The sequence below is a fragment of the Bufo gargarizans genome, chromosome 2, assembly GCF_014858855.1.
Source record: "Bufo gargarizans isolate SCDJY-AF-19 chromosome 2, ASM1485885v1, whole genome shotgun sequence".
In the NCBI taxonomy this organism is placed as follows: domain Eukaryota; kingdom Metazoa; phylum Chordata; class Amphibia; order Anura; family Bufonidae; genus Bufo; species Bufo gargarizans.
The window spans coordinates 27,060,573-27,079,003 of NC_058081.1; positions in this window are offsets into that span (position 1 = coordinate 27,060,573).

Sequence of the window (18,431 nt, forward strand, 5' to 3'; positions counted from 1 at the left end):
ACCACTTCTCAATGTCTCCTCGCATTCCAATCCAATAGAATCGTCTACGGACGGTAGCTTCTGTCTTCTGCATGCCAAAGTGTCCTGATTTGTCATGGTACATCTCAAGAATGATGCTTGCATCCCGGCGGGGTATTAGGATTTGGTATACCCTGTCATAGGTAACTGGATCTAGGCTTCTTCTCAATAGTAGGCCTTTCTGCAGAAAGAGTTGTTTCCAGTGTCTCCACAGCTTCAACAGTTCTTGGTCTGCATTTCTTCTGCGGATTCTCTCAGGGGTTTTTCCACTGGTGAGGAAGTCATGTAGTTCTCTGATTACTCTACTTTCTGACTGAAGTTTGATCCATCTCTCCTTTTTAATTTGAGATTCTGGATTTAGGACTCTTTTGTTTTTGATGGAGAGGATGCTTTGATGGGCGAAGTTTTTGTAGAAATTAGGCATCTCTACTTCTTCCCAGACATCTGTGTGTGCAGTAGGATCTTCCTTGGTAGGCAGGCGAGATAAGGCATCCGTGTTCTTGTTGGACTTGCCCGTTCTGTATTTTACAGTGAAGTTGTAGTTAGCAAGACGTGAGGCCCATCTTTGTTCTAAGGCACCTAGCTTGGCTGTATTGAGATGTGCCAGTGGGTTGTTATCGGTGAAAGCTATGAAAGGAGTTGCTGCAAGGTAGTCCTTAAATTTTCCAGTGACAGCTGTGGGGGATTAGATCTTTTCCGGTGGTTGGAATCACACACTTCTTCACAGACACCAGGATTTAGGGGCCAAACTGTGCTTTATTGTGGCACACGGCATAAAGAAAAACACACAAAGCCACAATAAAATACCTTGCCCATCTGGGCCCTATCTAAACACATAGGTTTCCCTGACTCACCTAAAGCGTACCACAGTTCACACCCGTGATGAGATGCGGCTTTCCCAGCCCAACCTCCAGCAGCCTCCAGGCTGATCTCACACCAGTGTCTCTTGGGGGATAGTGGTCTCTCAGCCCTCCTGGCTCAGACCACACAGAGCCACTCCAGCCTTCTGTGTGCAAGTCCCCACCTCCTCTCACTCTGAGGATTCCTTTATCCCCAGGTGATTACTGCACCTGGTCTTTCTTCAGACCTGGTGATTCTGGGGAAGACACAGCAAATCCTGCCATATATCTCCCCTAACAATATGAAAATAAGACGGGATGTCCAGCTTTCCAAAAAAGACGTTGTTCTTTATTCCATTAGTCTGCAATATATTGGATGTACAACCAATAGTTTAAAAGTCAGAATTTGTAAACACCTCTCAGACATCCCACATACCAAAGAAAAAAAAGTTTCAGCGGCCAGTCTACATTTCGCGGTCTCTCATCAGGGAGACACCGCAGGTTTTCAGGTACAGGCCCTAGAAAGGGTTAATCCTCCTGCTAGAGGTGGTGACTATAAGAGAAAGCTCTTTAACAGGGAATCCTACTGGATTTTTTGTATGGGATCCCGGGTCCCAGCAGGGTTAAATCGCAAACATGATTTAATCCTGCATTACTGATCTTTGCTAAGATATACTTTTAAAACAGTTTATGTGTTTTTTGACATATCCAACTTTTTATTTCTATATGTGTCTTTGCCCTTATACTCACATGGCATTTGGATAGTAGGCGGAACCCAATTTGTGTGTCCACTCCTGCTAATCCAAACCATCTGTGAGTGCTAGGAAGTTCAGCTATTTAAGTATGTAGCCATTCAGCAACCAATGTGTCATGAATAAGGATCAGTATTAGAGCATCCGAAACATGTAGACCTGCTTGCCGTGTTGGATTGTCTTTTATCCTGTGTTATTTTGGAATAAAGAACAACGTCTTTTTTGGAAAGCTGGACATCCCGTCTTATTTTCATACAGTTTGCAACTGGTGCCCCTTCCAAGCACCGTCCGTGCTTCCACTGCAAGACTGACCAGGTGAGCGCCGCCTACGGAACTTTTATACTTTGTGATCTCCCCTAACAACCATGAGGCCTGTCACTGCCTCACATACCATCCCCCTTTGTTCAAGCCCGTAGGGGTGAACACTAGCATCAAATCCAGATGCTCGTGAACGGCAATCGACCTGGCCTACAGTCTTCCCCTTATTCTGCCAGACCCAGGACAACAGCGCTTGGTTTGTCACCCTCATGAGTTTATTACAGAGCTGACAAGGCCTCTGGGATTTTCTTGCCCATCTCATGAGCAGGTACTGTCTTTTTATATTTCCTGGCTTTTGCACAGGCCCCTCACTACCTTTCTTGGACTGTGGCAACTCTTGACTGAACTGGTCCCAGTCATGGTCGTGTCCCGACCCTTTCTCTTTTGCCTTGCGGGGCTCCTTCAGCAGAGCAGGTTTCTTACGTCTCGCTCCTTTTCCACACATCGGGACCCCTTTACCATTATTCTCAGCAGGGGTTTCTTCGGGTTTGGGACCAGCTTCAGAGTCTTCTGCGTCTTCAGTGGCTTTTCCCACTTCAGCAGTCGCTCCTTCCGCCCTAACCTTGGTCTCTGGAATATCCAAGGATTTCTCCCATTTCAAGACCTCGGCCTTGGCTTCTTTGGCCTCTATTTCTTTGGAGTCTCAATTTACTTTATTAGCCTTTTCATCCTTCACGGACATGACATCATATCTTTGCCATCTTAACTCCTTCTCCTCCTTCTGATCAAGGTTGGAGGCACTGGGGACATCAGGATCTTCACCAGACTCGTTGCCTTCTGGCAAACCCTCCAGAGGTTCACTCAGGATATTGTTCCCCAATCGCTTAGGCTCTAGGTGAGCCATCTCACAGTAGTAGACACCATCTGTATGCTGGTCATCTGTCTCCTGGTATTTCTTCTCCAGAAGACCGCTGGCTTTCTGTAAGGCACTGACGGCAGAGGGAACATCTTTCATGACCAGGTCCTGGCTACTCATTGCCATGAGTCTCTTGGCCTCTGCAATCATATTAGCCCCATCAGTTGGGTCAGCAGGAAGATCTTCCGTCTTCTCCGCCTCGGTCGGCACCACGGCACCACCATCTCCAGACCCATTCTTAACAGGCTCTGGCTTAGACTTCTTCAACTCATAGACGTTCTTCCTGACATCATCCTTTGAGCTCATGAGATCTTCCATCCCTGCTCTGAGTTCAGCCTCTCACATTCATCTCGCTCTTCAAGCGCTTCTTCAAGGGAACGAGCCAAGGAGAGGGTCTCCTGTTCCAGATGCTCTTCACTTGGCTCTGCTGCAGCCGATGTAGGAGTATCACCATTCTCTTTTGGCCACCCTGTGGGGGTTCCACCCAGGGTCCCTTTAAGCACTTTGTTTGTGTCTACTGCTGTCATCTTCGGTGACTCTGTTAAGACATCTAGTCCCTTCTCTATCATATCTAGGGACCGTGTGGAATGAGAAAAATCTTTAGGATTGCAGCTGTACTGACGTGTCAGGTCATCTACCCCTGCCTGGGTATGGGTCTCAGACACTAGGCTGCCATCTCCCCACTCAGCTCTCGTTACGTCAGGTATAACTGTCGTCTGGTCGCTACTAGTGACCACCTGAATTTTGCAATACCTTGACCTGGTAGCTTCCCTCTCGGAGTTGCTAATGGTTACAGCACATACATCACCTATGACACTCGTGTCATTATTAACGCTGACCTCTAAGGGCACTGCCGAGTTAATCCCTACCTGGGACATTACTTTATTGACCATAAAACACTGTGGAGACTGCATGTCCACCTCTTGTACGTGTGATACACCCTCTAGGACTGCTACCCTTTCTTGCACGTTCACCAGAGTAGGATTGCTCCATTCTGTGCTCACAACATTTATCTGCACTTCTGCATCATTCACATGTTTCTTATCAGAACCATTGTTTTCAATAGGCAATATTATTTCCCCATAGCAGTCAACATGCAGCCCCCTTAGACCTTCATTTAAAATGCAAGTACAGGTTCTGCAGGAGTTTCATCACTATCTGCAGAAGTGTCTACCTTGCCCCATAACAACGAAACGTTATCACAACCCAACATCACATCATATAGGAACATATTTGTAACATCAGGTCCACAATACCCAGTTCTCACTGGAGACTCCCCCTCAGTGAGAACCACCTGCACTTGCTCAGGCTCTCTTTCAGGTGCCTGGTTCACATTACTTATATGCAATTCTTCAAACCTCCTGATCAAGTCATAAAGTTCTTCCTGAAAAATAGCAGATGAAGAAAATAAAGCTTCATCATCATTTACATTTTTACCACCAGGGGGCGCTTCTCCCCTGACCAGAGCCTGCAACAGAAGAAAAGGCATGTTATCAACATCAGATATTTCACATGACATCCCACTTTCATTATGCATTTCCGCCAACCTGGCACAATCACCTTGCACCTTATCCACACCATTGTCTCTAATGGTCACTTCACTTAAAGGATTAGGTTCCAGTTCTGCAGGAGTTTCGTCACTGACTGCAGAAGAGTTTCCACTTCCCCACAAGTCATGGAAAAATGGGAAATCATGGCCCAACAGTCCCTCATGCACGAGCGTAGTTCTCCCAGCAAGTCCATAAGTCCCAGTTCTTACCGCAGTCTCACGCTCAGTGAGAACCATCGGACAGTTCTTATTAGCCGCATGACTGTCCCGTACATTTAGCATTATATTACTTTTCATATGGTCACACGCTTTTGAGACAGTTTCTAGCCTCGGTGACAGATCACCCACCGGCCCAGCGGGTAGCAACTGCCGCCTGCTCAATGACACTGGGTCTGTTACACACGGGATAATCGGAACGATCTTACCGATTGTCGTCACGGATTCGGCACTCACGGGAGATGAGGGGAGTCCAGGAATATCTCCAGCACGGTCATCACCCTTCTCCTTAATACAGTAGTTGCCACGGGAAACACCTTGGCCTTGACTCAAGCCTTTTTCCAGACAGTCACTCCATCCGCACCCTTTAGGACTTTCCGCACACATGCAGGAAACATAGGATCTCCTGAGAGCTGCACCACTCTCCACCTCCTTTTCTTCGGACGGTTGCCCTTGGCAACGGCATATCTTTGCTTTTTCTCCGGCGTTCCCGGCACACTGCCGACCTCTTGGAACTTTGTGCAGGGTCCATACAGCGTTGAGGACCCTCTATTCAGGGCTAGCTGCAGCTGTGCCTCCAGAGCCTCTTGCTCAGCATCAAATTTCGCCAACTCAGTTGGGGTACAACCCATCTGTTTTACCAGTTTTTTCTGCCGTTTAATCTCCCATGTCCGTCGGATGTATTCTTCCCCGAGACCCATGGCAACAAACAGTCTCGTAGCAGGAAAAACTTTAAGCAGCGAGTCCACTTTTGCTGGGCTACTGGCCCTTTAATTCACTGCACAGTAACTCCTTTGCAACCCAGCAAAAAGTGTCCAGAACAGCATGAGCAGCACCTGCTCCTTTCAGTGATGTCATTGCCCCTAGCAACCACATAGCTTTTTTTCTTTTCAGCACGGACATGTGCCCGCATCCTCCGCCAATTGTGGGGGATTAGCTCTTTTCCGGTGCTTGCAATCACACACTTCTTCACAGACACAAGGATTTAGGGGCCAAACTGTGCTTTTTTGTGGCACACGGCATAAAGAAAAACACACAAAGCCAAAATAAAATACTTTGCCCGTCTGGGCCTTATCTAAACACATAGGTTTCCCTGACTCACCTAAAGCGTACCACAGTTCACACCCTTGATGAGATGCAGCTTTCCCAGCCCAACCTCCAGCAGCCTCCAGGCTGCTCTCACACCAGTGTCTCTTGGGGGATAGTGGTATCTCAGCCCTCCTGGCTCAGACCACACAGAGCCACTCCAGCCTTCTGTGTGCAAGTCCCCACCTCCTCTCACTCTGAGGATTCCTTTATCCCCAGGTGATTACTGCACCTGGTCTTTCTTCAGACCTGGTGATTCTGGGGAAGACACAGCAAATCCTGCCATATACCTCCCCTAACAACCATGAGGCCTGTCACTGCCTCACACAGTCCACACAAGTGCTCTAACTTGAAAGAGCTGTAGTTCCGGTCATTCTTTTCAGCTCCTTTCAGGGACCTACTAGCGTAAGCAATCACTCTTTCACGTGCTTCTTGCATTTGGGACAGAACAGCTCCCAGGCTTTTCTGACTGGCATCAGTGTAGAGATGAAATGGCTGTTGGTAATCTGGATATCCCAGGACAGGTGGTTCGTCAGCTTCTTTTTCAGGAGCTGGAAGGCAATTTCCCTGTCTTCATTCCACTCCACAGGTATCTGGGTCTTCTCATACTTGGATGTCCTCTTAGGAGTTCCTGAATTGGTTCAGCAATCTGAGTGAAGTGAGGGATGAAGCATCTGTAGTACCCTGTAAAACTAAGGAAACTTCTCACCTCATTTACTGTGGTAGGAGTAGGCCAATTCTGGACTGCAGCTAACTTTTCCGGATCTGGTTTAACACTGTCTGCACTGATGACATGTCCCGGGTACTTGACTTCTGGCTTCAGCAGGTAGCACTTAGATGGTTTGATCTTGAGTCCATATTTTATGAAGACTTGGAAGACTTCTGCAAGATGTTTCAAGTGGTCTTCATAGGATTTGGAATAGATAATGATATCGGCCAGATAGAGTAGGACAGTCTCAAAGTTTCTATGGCCTAAACAGCGTTCCATTAGTCATTGAAATGTTCCTGGTGCATTACAAAGTCCAAATGGCATATAATTAAACTCGAATAGGCCCATAGGGGTGGTAAAAGCTGTTTTCTCTCGGTATTCAGGAGCCACGGGTACCTGCCTGTATCCACTGGTCAGATCAAGGTTAGAGAAATAGGCTGATGACCCCAGTGCTGTCAGGGATTCTTCAATTCCGACTAAGAGATAGGCATCCTTGTGGGTGATTTGATACATTTTTCTGTAATCTACACCGAACCTGATGTTACCATCCTTTTTCTGGACAAGAACTAGTGGTGCAGCCCATGGACTATGGCTGTCTTGGATAATATTGGAATCCTTCATCTCTCAGATCATTTGATACACAGATTGGTAGATCATTGGTGGTATAAGCCAGTACCTTTCTTTGATAGGACAGTGAGAGCCGGTAGGGATAGTGTGTTTGATTTCACAGACTTCCCCATGTGCACACGTACTGTTCCACCATGTTAGTGAAATGTTGCATCCTGCTAACACGTTCCGTATCAGGTGGTGGTGCAGTTAGCTGTGGCGTGTTGACAAAACTTTTCCACATCTCTGCCATGCTAACCCTGCCCTCAGAGGAGCTGGCCGTGACACAGCTGCGTTGGCGACCTTTTGCTCCTCCTCTGCCTTCGCCTTGGTCCGCTGGAGGCGACTTCCATAGAGGAGGGGGACTTTGCAAAAAATGTGCCCAGGCTTATGGAAGTGTAATCGTGTAACATAGTCCGACTTTCACCCCCTGCCATTTGTGGAGGGAAGGTGGTACATGCAAGCTGGAGGTCTCCTCTTGGAGCCCAAGTCCCCTGTACGAGCCCTGCAAGTCTCGGCTTCCTAGCTCCAAGGGAATCCGCTGGGTGGAACTTCCATGCAGGAGGGGGACTTAGCGAAAAATGTGCCCAGGCTTATGGAAGTGTAATCGGGTAACATAGTCTGACTTTGACCCTCTGCCATTTCCGGAGGGAAGGTGGTACATGCAAGCTGGAGGTCTCCTCTTGGAGCCCAAGTCCCCTGTACGAGCCCTGCAAGTCTCGGCTTCCTAGCTCCAAGGGAATCCGCTGGGTGGAACTTCCATGCAGAAGGGGGACTTTGCGAAAAATGTGCACAGGCTTATGGAAGTGTAATCGGGTAACACAGTCTGACTTTGACCCTCTGCCATTTCCGGAGGGAAGGTGGTAAATGCAATCTGGAGGTCTCCTCTTGGAGCCCAAGTCCCCCTCTGCGAGGCCTGCAAGTCTCGGCTTCCTAGCTCTAAGGGAATTTGCTGGGTGGAATTTCCATGCAGGAGGGGGACTTTGTAAAAAATGTGCCCGAGCTTATGGAAGTGTAATCGGTTAACATAGTCCGACTTTGACCCTCTGCCATTTCCAAAGGGAAGGTGGCATAGACAAGCTGGAGGTCTCCTCTTGGAGCCTAAGTCCCCCTCTACAAGCCCTGCAAGCCTCGGCTTCCTAGATCCATGGGAATCCGCTGGGTGGAACCTTCATGGATGAGGAGGACTTTGCAAAAAATGTGCCCGAGCTTATGGAAGTGTAATTGTGTAACATAGTCCGACTTTGACCCTCTGCCATTTCCGAAGGGAAGATGGCACAGACAAGCTGGAGGTCTCCTCTTGGAGCCCAAGTCCCCCTCTACAAGCCCTGCAAGTCTCGGATTCCTAGCTCCAAGGGAATCCGCTGGGTGGAACTTCCATGTAGGAGGGGTACTTTGCAAAAAATGTGCCCAGACTTATGGAAGTGTAATCGGGTAACAGAGTCCGAATTTGACCCTCTGCCATTTCCGGAGGGGAGGTGGTACAGACAAGCTAGAGGTCTCCTCTTGGAGCCCAAGTCCCCCTCTACAAGCCCTGCAAGTCTCGGCTTCCTAGCTCCAAGGGATTCCGCTGGGTGGAACTTCAATGCAGGAGGGGGACTTTGCGAAAAATGTGCACAGGCTTATGGAAGTGTAATCGGGTAACACAGTCTGACTTTGACCCTCTGCCATTTCCGGAGGGAAGGTGGCACAGAGAAGCTGGAGGTCTCCTCTTTGATATGGATACTGAACGGTTTTTGACATGTCAAGTGAATTCTTGGCACGGTTGCTTGTCATGGAACATAACTTAGCCTTTGCGAAAAATCGCCTTTACAATATGCGAGTGGATCGGATCGCACACAAGCTTTAAGCAATAAGCTGCTAACAGTAGTTCAGAAGGGCTAACCATTACACGAAAATAATTTTTTACGAATATGATAGCAGCGAATTTTCGCATAAAATATATTGAGTGTTTAAATTGTGTGAGTAAGGATACTGAACACTTTTGACATGTCAAGTGTATTCTAGGCACAGTTGCTTGTCATGGAACAGAACTTAGCCTTTGCGAAAAATCGTCTTTACAATATGCGAGTGGATCGGATTGCACACAAGCTTTAAGCAAGAGCATAGTTATGCTTGACTGATGAATGAATGAATAGGAATATTTCGAATATAGTGCAATATTCGTAAATCACGAATATAGCACTATATTAGAAATATACGGATTAGGAATGGGTCTGGGATTGTCAATTTGCCAATTGTCATTGGGCTATTATATTTAAGCGCATACTTAGGGATACTATGCGCTTGATTCTAGTTGGCAAAAGCATTTGAGTAAAGTAATGCAGTAGAATAATCAGGATGTTAAAGGAACTTCGATGATTAGAATTTACTAATATGGAGAATATAGTGCCATATTCGTAATTGCCGAATATAGCACTATCTTCGTCAAATTCTAATATCCAGCGATTAATAGGCTTAGTTAATATTAATTATTCGTGCGAACAACAGTGATGGGAAAAATAGAAATAGGGAGGTTTTTATTAAGTTACATTTTCTGAAACACAAAACTTATAATATTTGAGTTCTTTAAAATGCATTGGGCCTAATAAATTATCTTTCTATGATTTGATTTAGCTTCAGAAGAAACGAATATTCGTTTTAACGAATACAGAGTCAAATATTCAAAATCTTTGCAAATTCTCAAAGTTACGATATTCACGAAAAAATTCGCAATTTGAATATTCGCGCTCAACACTACAAGCTAACAGCCTATCCGTGAGACAGATACAGTCAACATACCTTACAATAGCAGTCTTGTGTGCAATGAGAGATTCAAGACCAGTTCTCATCTGAGTCAGTAAATCTTAAAGTTGTTTGATTTTTGTTGGATGGCTTTGGGGACCTAGATCATTATCATTAGGGTGACACAAATTGTAATTTTTTTTTTTTTGGGATGCTAGCTAACTCTTCTCTCACTGCTTAGGAGGGCTGCATAAAAATTTTAAGTTTTCTAATTGTCCTAACATTTATATTCAATAACCTTTCTATACTGTTTTGTCATGTAAACGAATTTGCATAAACATGGGAAAGACATGCAAATAGTGTTTCAGCTGAAAAACAAGGCAGATTTTGCTAATTTGCATGTCTTTACCATATTTCCATGTTTATGCAAATGAGTTTAAATGACAAAACTGTAAGTAAGGTTATTGAATATAAATGTTAGGACAATTAGAAAACTGAAAATTTTTATGCAACCCTCCTAAGCAGTGAGAGAAGAGTTTGATGTCATCTAAAAAAAATAAAAAATTATAATAATCTAGGTGCGCAGGTCCCTCAAGCCATCCAACAAACGTCAAGCAACTTTGAGGCTCACTGGCTTTCAAGTCTGTGTGAATAGAGAGCTAGTCTTAAATGTCGCATAGTGCACAAGGGTACCATTGTAAGGTATGCTGACTGTACCTGTCTAATGGATAGGTTGTTGGCTTGCACATACCTGCATTTTGGCATATAACCTTGGTGTGATTGTTTGTAATATGTTATAGGTAATGAAATTGCATGTGCATATTACATTGGTGATTTTTGCAATTGTGAATTTGTGGTGAATATTCAGCTAAAAATAAGCAAAATATCATTCATTTGAATATTGCCTTTGCCACTCATTACTAGGCAGATGTCATTTTTATTCTAACTATCTATATTGTACTGCTGCTGCTCTCAATTAAAAGGCTTGTTCAGAAGTATATATGGCAATGGTCTAATGAGACCTTGAATCCCTGTAGGGGTCCCTAACTGATATTAAAACTTATATCTTTAACCACCTCCGGACCGCCTAACGCACATGTGCGTTCCGGAGGTGGCAGGCTGGCGCACAGTCACGCATATACGCGTCATCTCGCGAGACGCGAGATGACGCGAGTATGCGCCCGCGCGTGCGCAGTTCGCGCCGGCATTTCGTTCAGGACCATTTCGTCAGCAACCTGCCAGCCAATGATCGTGGCTGGCAGGTTGCTGATTTTTTAAAAATCCAATCAAAGTGCCAGATAGCAGATCATATTTGTAAATATGATCTGTTATATGGCTGCCTGCTCCTCTGCTGGTTCTTTTCGTCGGTTGGATCCAGCAGAGGAGCAGGCTTCACAGTGAGTACACCAAACACTACACTATAGCCCCTGATCACCCCCCTGAACCCCAATTAACCCTTTGATCACCTCTTTGATCACCCCTGTCAATCACAAGTGAAAAGAAAAAAGTGATCAGTGCAAACTGTCACTTTTTTTTTTCACTGTTATTGACCGTTAGGTTTTAGGTATAGTTTAGGTCCCTTGGTTAGGTAGTTAGCGATCAGTTAGCGCCCAGCCCACCGCACCGCAGTCCGTTATTCGCTGATTAGCGTATCGCTAATCAGCATTTGTACTTTTATAGTATCTGGAAGTGATCAAAACTGATCACGGTCAGAACTATAATAGTACTAGTGTCACTTTAGCTCGCCCTCCACCCAAAACGCAGTGTTTGCCCGATCAGGCCTGATCGGTCGCCCACACGTGCGTTCGCCCACACCCGCCCCACCGCAGTGACAAAAAAAAAATTTTTTTTTGATCACTGCACATTCACTTTACACGCACTGCGGCGATAAAAAAATCAGTTTTGATATTTTTTATCAACCGCAGCGGCCTCCGGTACTTCGCTAGCCTCCCCTTTGTAAGACAGGCTTGCTTTTTTTTTCTTGGGTAGTCTCAGGGAATACCCCTAAATTTAGTTGCCCACATGTCAAACAGGGGGTATTCCTCTGAAGAGGCCTACAGGCTTCTGACCCAGTCGGATGAGGAGTGGGAACCCTCATCTGATGAATCCAGCGGGTCAGAATACGAACCTGTAGAAAGCAGTGGCTCTCTGACCCAAAGTTCGGACGAGGAGGCTGAGGTCCCTGATACCACCAGGCGTACCCGGCCCCGTGTCGCTAGACCGCAGGTTGCGCAGGATCCGCTTCAAGAGCAGCAGAGTGGGGCTGGTGCTGTCGGATTACGTGGTGAGGCATACACCAGCAGCCCAGCCCTCCCTGGACCTAGTACCAGCACTGCCGTACAACCTGGTGAAGTAGCGAGCACCAGAAGGGCAGTTGAAGCTGGTACGGTGGCACGTGCAGTAGTGACCCCGTCGCAGCCACCGCAAAGACGTGCCCGTAGAGCCCCTAGAATCCCAGAGGTGCTGGCAAACCCTGATTGGCAGTCCCCAACTTCAGCCGCACCTGTAGTTTTCCCTTTCACTGCCCAGTCTGGAGTTCGGGTTGAGACGGCTCAGATCGGTTCGGCCCTGGGATTTTTTGAGCTGTTCTTGACTGCGGAGCTTTTAGACATAGTTGTGGCCGAAACAAACAGGTATGCCACACAATTTATCACCGCTAACCCGGGAAGCTTTTATGCCCAGCCTTTCCGGTGGAAACCAGTCCAAGTTTCCGAACTTAAAACTTTTCTGGGCCTCCTCCTCAACATGGGCCTGACAAAAAAACATGAATTGCGGTCATATTGGTCCACGAACCCGATTCATCACATGCCCATGTTCTCTGCTGCCATGTCCAGGGCACGTTTTGAGGCCATCCTGCGGTTCCTGCACTTTAGTGACAACACCGCCTCCCGTCCCAGGGGCCACCCTGCTTTTGACCGGCTCCACAAAATTCGGCCCCTCATAGACCATTTCAACCAGAAATTTGCAGATATTTATACCCCAGAGCAAAACATCTGCATAGACGAGTCCCTGATACATTTTACCGGGCGCCTTGGCTTCAAACAATACATCCCAAGCAAGCGCGCCCGGTATGGGGTCAAATTGTATAAGCTCTGGGAAAGGGCCACAGGCTATACCCACAAATTTCGGGTCTATGAGGGAAAAGATCAGACCCTGGAGCCGGTCGGTTGCCCTGACTACCTGGGGAGCAGTGGGAAGACAGTTTGGGACTTGGTGTCACCCTTATTCGGCAAGGGGAACGATCTTTATGTGGACAATTTTTACACAAGTGTGGCCCTCTTTAGGCATTTGTTTCTAGAACGGATTGGCGCCTGTGGTACCGCGCGAACTAGTCGCGCGGGCTTCCCCCAACGGCTCGTTACCACCCGTCTTGCAAGGGGGCAGAGGGCCGCACTGTGTAACGAAGAACTGCTCGCGGTGAAATGGAGAGACAAGCGTGACGTTTACATGCTCTCCTCCATTCACGCAGACACGACAATACAAATTGAGCGAGCAACCCGTGTCATTGAAAAGCCCCTCTCAGTCCACGACTATAACCTCCACATGGGAGGGGTCGACTTCAATGACCAGATGTTGTCTCCGTATTTAGTTTCCCGACGCACCAGACGCTGGTATAAGAAGGTGTCTGTATATTTAATTCAATTGGCTCTGTACAATAGTTTTGTTCTCTACAGTAAGGCTGGGAGAACTGGATCCTTCCTCAAATTTCAGGAAGAGATCATCGAGAACCTCCTGTATCCAGGAGGTTCCGTGGCCCCAACCACCAGTGTAGTTAGCCGTCTACACGAGCGACATTTCCCCAATGTCGTTCCTGGTACCTCAACCCAACCGTCACCCCGAAAAAGATGTTGTGTCTGTAGCAGGAGTGGAATAAGGCGTGACACCCGCTATTTCTGTCCTGACTGTCCGGACCACCCTGCCCTATGCTTTGGAGAGTGTTTCCGGAAGTACCACACACAGGTACACTTAGCATAGGGACCACATCTCACAGGACAGGCACACAGGGCTATTAGGGCCCATTCACTCACTGCTGCTGCAAACGTCTCCTTTCACATGGGACAAAGTGCATAACGCACTTCGCCACATCTTTGGGCGATTTGCGCTTTGCACATTGACCCATGGGGAAGGAGAGGTTTGTTCTATAAAGGTAAAAAAAAAAAAAAAAAAAAAACAGGTAAGCAAACAGGTTAATGTTTAGTTCCAAAAGTTAAAGTTACATGTTCTGTTCCAAAGTTAATAAAATTATTGCGTTGTGGCCTGTTTTTTTTTTTTTTTTTTTTTTTTTGTCTTTTTACCTTCCAGGTGGACCAACCGATCTACTAGCTGCAGCACCGATGTGCATTCTGACAGAAGCATTGCGCTGCTGTCAGATTACACGCAAGTCGGTGTATGCGGCGCTGCAAGACGGGATTTTCTCCTCTGCAGTGACAGATACGTTTGCCAAGGCATACGAGCTGAGGAGGAGGCGGCGTTCCTATGCTTTGGCAAGCACTTTGTATATATATATATATATATATATATATAAATAAAACAAAAAATCCCGGCAATGATTTATTCATCCACATCGATTGATGCGAATGGAGAAATCTGGTTTGCCAGGGCATACGAGCTAAGTGGGTATGGATGTAGGGCGGAGCTCCTATGTCCTGGCAGACGCCTTTCCCCTCCATTTTTTTTTTTTGGCAGAGATTTTTTCATCCACATTGATCGATGCGAATGAAGAAATCTGTGCCGTTCATTTTTTTCTTTCAGCCCAGAGGCTGAACGGAAAAAAAAATCTCATTACCTGTATGCTCAATATAAGGAGAATAGCAGAAACTCCTAATGCTGGCCATACATGTAATGATTGCGGAGACCCTCAAATGCCAGGGCAGTACAAACACCCCACAACTGACCCCATTTTGGAAAGAAGACACCCCAAGGTATTTGCTGAGGGGCATATTGAGTCCATGAAAGATTGAAATTTTTGTCCTAAGTTAGCGGAAAGTGAGACTTTGTGAAAAAAAACAAAAAAAAATCAATTTCCGCTAACCTATGCGAAAAAAAAATTTTTTCTTTGAACTTGCCAGGCCCCTCATTGGATACCTTGGGGTGTCTTCTTTCCAAAGTGGGGTCACATGTGGGGTATTTATACTGCCCTGGCTTTTTAGGGGCCCTAAAGCGTGAGAAGAAGTCTGGGATCCAAATGTCTAAAAATGCCCTCCTAAAAGGAATTTGGGCCCCTTTGCGCATCTAGGCTGCAAAAAAGTGTGACACATCTGGTATCGCCGTACTCAGAAGAAGTTGGGGAATGTGTTTTGGGGTGTCATTTTACATATACCCATGCTGGGTGAGATAAATATCTTGGTCAAATGGCAACTTTGTATAAAAAAATGGGAAAAGTTGTCTTTTGCCAACATATTTCTCTCACCTAGCATGGGTATATGTAAAATGACACCCCAAAACACATTCCCCAACTTCTCCTGAGTACGGCGATACCAGATGTGTCACACTTTTTTGATGCCAAGGTGGGCAAAGGGGCGCATATTCCAAAGTGCACCTTTCGGATTTCACCGGTCATTTTTTACAGATTTTGATTGCAAAGTACTTCTCACACATATGGGCCCCTAAATTGCCAGGGCAGTATAACTACGCCACAAGTGACCCCATTTTGGAAAGAAGACACCCCAAGGTATTCCGTGAGGGGCATGGCGAGTTCCTAGAATTTTTTATTTTTTGTCGCAAGTTAGTGGAATATGAGACTTTGTAAGGAAAAAAGAGAAAAAAAAAATAATCATCATTTTCTGCTAACTTGTGACAAAAAATAAAAAATTCTAGGAACTCGCAGTGCCCCTCACGGAATACCTTAGGGTGTCTTCTTTCCAAAATGGGGTCACTTGTGGCGTAGTTATACTGCCCTGGCAATTTAGGGGCCCAAATGTGTGAGAAGTACCTTGCAATCAAAATGTGTAAAAAATGCCCTGCAAAATCTGAAAGGTGCACTTTGGAATATGTGCCCCTTTGCCCACCTTGGCAGCAAAAAAGTGTGACACATCTGGTGTCGCCGTACTCAGGAGAAGTTGGGGAATGTGTTTTGGGGTGTCATTTTACATATACCCATGCTGGGTGAGAGAAATATCTTGGCAAACGACAACTTTTCCCATTTTTTTATACAAAGTTGGCATTTGACCAAGATATTTTTCTCACCCAGCATGGGTATATGTAAAATGACACCCCAAAACACATTCCCCAACTTCTCCTGAGTACGGCGATAACAGATGTGTGACACTTTTTTGATGCCAAGGTGGGCAAAGGGGCGCATATGCCAAAGTGCACCTTTCGGATTTCACCGGTCATTTTTTACAGATTTTGATTGCAAAGTACTTCTCACACATATGGGCCCCTAAATTGCCAGGGCAGTATAACTACGCCACAAGTGACCCCATTTTGGAAAGAAGATACCCCAAGGTATTCCGTGAGGGGCATGGCGAGTTCCTAGAATTTTTTATTTTTTGTCGCAAGTTAGTGGAATATGAGACTTTGTAAGGAAAAAAGAGAAAAACAAAAAAATCATCATTTTCTGCTAACTTGTGACAAAAAATAAAAAATTCTAGGAACTTGCAGTGCCCCTCAAGGAATACCTTAGGGTGTCTTCTTTCCAAAATGGGGTCACTTGTGGGGTAGTTATACTGCCCTGGCAATTTAGGGGCCCAAATGTGTGAGAAGTACCTTGCAATCAAAATGTGTAAAAAATGCCCTGCAAAATCCGAAAGGTGCACTTTGGAATATGTGCCCCTTTGCCCACCTTGGCAGCAAAAAAGTGTCACACATCTGGTATCGTCGTACTCAGGAGAAGTTGGGGAATGTGTTTTGGGGTGTCATTTTACATATACCCATGCTGGGTGAGAAAAATATCTTGGTCAAATGCCAACTTTGTATAAAAAAATGGGAAAAGTTGTCGTTTGCCAAGATATTTCTCTCACCCAGCATGGGTATATGTAAAATGACACCCCAAAACACATTCCCCAACTTCTCCTGAGTACGGCGATACCACATGTGTGACACTTTTTTGCTGCCAAGGTGGGCAAAGGGGCGCATATTCCAAAGTGCACCTTTCGGATTTCACCGGTCATTTCTTACACATTTTGATTGCAAAGTTCTTCTCACACATTTGGGCCCCTAAATTGCCAGGGCAGTATAACTACCCCACAAGTGACCCCATTTTGGAAAGACGACACCCCAATGTATTCTGTGAGGGGCATGGTGAGTTCCTAGAATTTTTTATTTTTTGTCGCAAGTTAGTGGAATATGAGACTTTGTAAGAAAAAAATAAAAATAAAAAATCATCATCATTTTCCGCTAACTTGTGACAAAAAATAAAAAGTTCTATGAACTCACTATGCCCATCAGCGAATACCTTAGGGTGTCTACTTTCCGAAATGGGGTCATTTGTGGGGTAGTTATACTGTTTGGGCATTGTAGAACCTCAGGAAACATGACAGGTGCTCAGAAAATCAGAGCCGTTTCAAAAAGCGGAAATTCACATTTTTGTACCATAGTTTGTAAATGCTATAACTTTTACCCAAACCATTTTTTTTTGCCCAAACATTTTTTTTTTATCAAAGACATGTAGAACTATAAATTTAGCGAAAAATTTATATATGGATGTCGTTTTTTTTTGCAAAATTTCACAGCTGAAAGTGAAAAATGTCATTTTTTTGCCAAAAAATCGTTACATTTTGATTAATAACAAAAAAAGTAAAAATGTCAGCAGCAATAAAATACCACCAAATGAAAGCTCCATTAGTGAGAAGAAAAGGAGGTAAAATTCATTTGGGTGGTAAGTTGCATGACCGAGCGATAAACGGTGAAAGGAGTGTAGTGCCGAAGTGTAAAAAGTGGCCTGGTCATGAAGGGGGTTTCACCTAGCGGGGCTGAAGTGGTTAATGGTTATTAATTAAAAATTTGAAACGAAAAAGAAAAAACACGCTCAGAAGAACAGTTATTTAAAATTATCAGTGTCTGATATTGGCTAGGGTTAATTCGGAGTGGTGTGGTCGCGTTCCCTTTAAATCAACGGGATGTTTTGATGGATGTGAATACGTCCCACCTAGTGTTGTGGGATAATATTGGAACCAGCAATTGGATTGAGGGTGATTTGCTTTATTCAGAGTGATTCTTAGTCACATTACATGTGCTGGCTGAAATGTCACTCCTACTATAAGTTCACTGTGACCTTTAGTAACGCTCTGCTAACAATGTTGCCGTTTCCACTCATGCAGATGTAGCAGTCAGCTTCTCACACGCAGCTATCGCTGCTATCATGTGCTGGCTGAAGTGTCACTCCTACTATAGGTTCACTGTGACCTTTAGTAACACTCTGCTAACAATGTTGCCGTTTCCACTCCTGCAGATGTAGTAGTCAGCTTCTCACACATCGCTATCGCTACATCACCATTCATCCTCTATCTGTGCTGGCTCCCTGTCATCTCCCTCTGCTTTTGCTCTAGCGTGTCCTCTATTATCCTTCATAGAGGCACGCTGTAACACTATCTGTCCCTGTTAGGGCTCGCTCTCACACTCTCTCCTATGTTTGCAATGCTGCTGATTGCAGCGTACTAAATACTTCGTTTCCCTGCCGGTCAGACACTGCTTAAAATTGACAACACATTTCCCTCCCTCCCGACATGTTTCGCCACACCGTGGCTTCGTCAGGGGATAGAGGTGTATGTATAACTGTTCTTCTGAGCGTGTTTTTTCTTTTTCGTTTCAAATTTTT